Below are 1121 nucleotides of genomic sequence, written 5' to 3'. Positions count from 1 at the left end.
CTTTCAAGTTAACTGTAACAGAACAATGCAGCATCAAAGATGATTAAGATGCTAAGGGGAATAAAATAATTATGGAGGAAAATAAATGAAATATCGAGAAGCATGGTCAACGTAAGCATGTGGCATACCTGGCAAAAATGTAGTTGTCCAGCATCCAAGATTTGTAAAGTTCAGAAGAATCAATCAAAGCAAACGATGAAGTGAAAACGATGCCATGGCTCTTGCCTCCGGCATCTTATCTGCCGGACCGAAAGCAACCTTAACAGCCTTTGGTTTTTTTAATGGGGGAACCACCGGGCTCCCTGACACCTGCGGGAACCACCTTGCTCTTCACCACAGGCATCCCTGGTGACACTTTTAGGATAGTTAAAAGCACAACGGGTGCTAGGGGAGGTAGCTTTAGCTACCAATTCTCTCAAAGTAATGGAAGGCCTACCTGAAAGACTTGAGGAGGTAAAATTCGTTGTGCATGGTCACGGGAAAAGAGCCTTCAGCCTTCAGAGGGGAGTGGTGAAGTTAGGTTTCCCCAAGCACCAGCAAACCTAAAATTCTTGCCTAAGTAGATTGGAGTCCTTCTGACAGTAACGCACGGGACTGATCTAGGGGTATATGCTCAGGTGCAACAGCAGCAGTCACAAACATCTGAGGAGACATTAGCAGCTAAAAACTTCACGGGATTCTTCGTGTGTGTTGCCCAGTCCAACTGCTACAAACGCTTCTTACCCTTAAGGGCGTATGGCTTTACTCAGGATATCGGGATGACTGCGAACAGTCATGACCCCTACAAGAAGCACAGTGTGTGGATCCACAGCCTGTTTTGCCATAAACCAGTTGCACGTTCACCCTTCCCCAACAAACACGAACTTCTTGCTTCTATTCCTTTCTTGAAAAAGAGAAAGAAAATCACAACATTTTGTAAAGAGCCATCTGTACATGTGTATTTGACAGCAGCTGAAACAATACTGAAGAATTTCCAACTGGAAAGGGGCGGAGCTCCTCGCCCTGCACCCTCGCTAGTTGGATAACCACTCGCTAACTAACTTCAACGACCAATTCCAGTTTGTGCTGAAACTCAACTATGTAAAGTACAAGGGTTTGTAGGATGTGTAGGTACAACAGGG

This window comes from Palaemon carinicauda, chromosome 40, assembly GCF_036898095.1.
Source record: "Palaemon carinicauda isolate YSFRI2023 chromosome 40, ASM3689809v2, whole genome shotgun sequence".
In the NCBI taxonomy this organism is placed as follows: domain Eukaryota; kingdom Metazoa; phylum Arthropoda; class Malacostraca; order Decapoda; family Palaemonidae; genus Palaemon; species Palaemon carinicauda.
Note: the sequence above shows the minus strand (reverse complement) of the source record.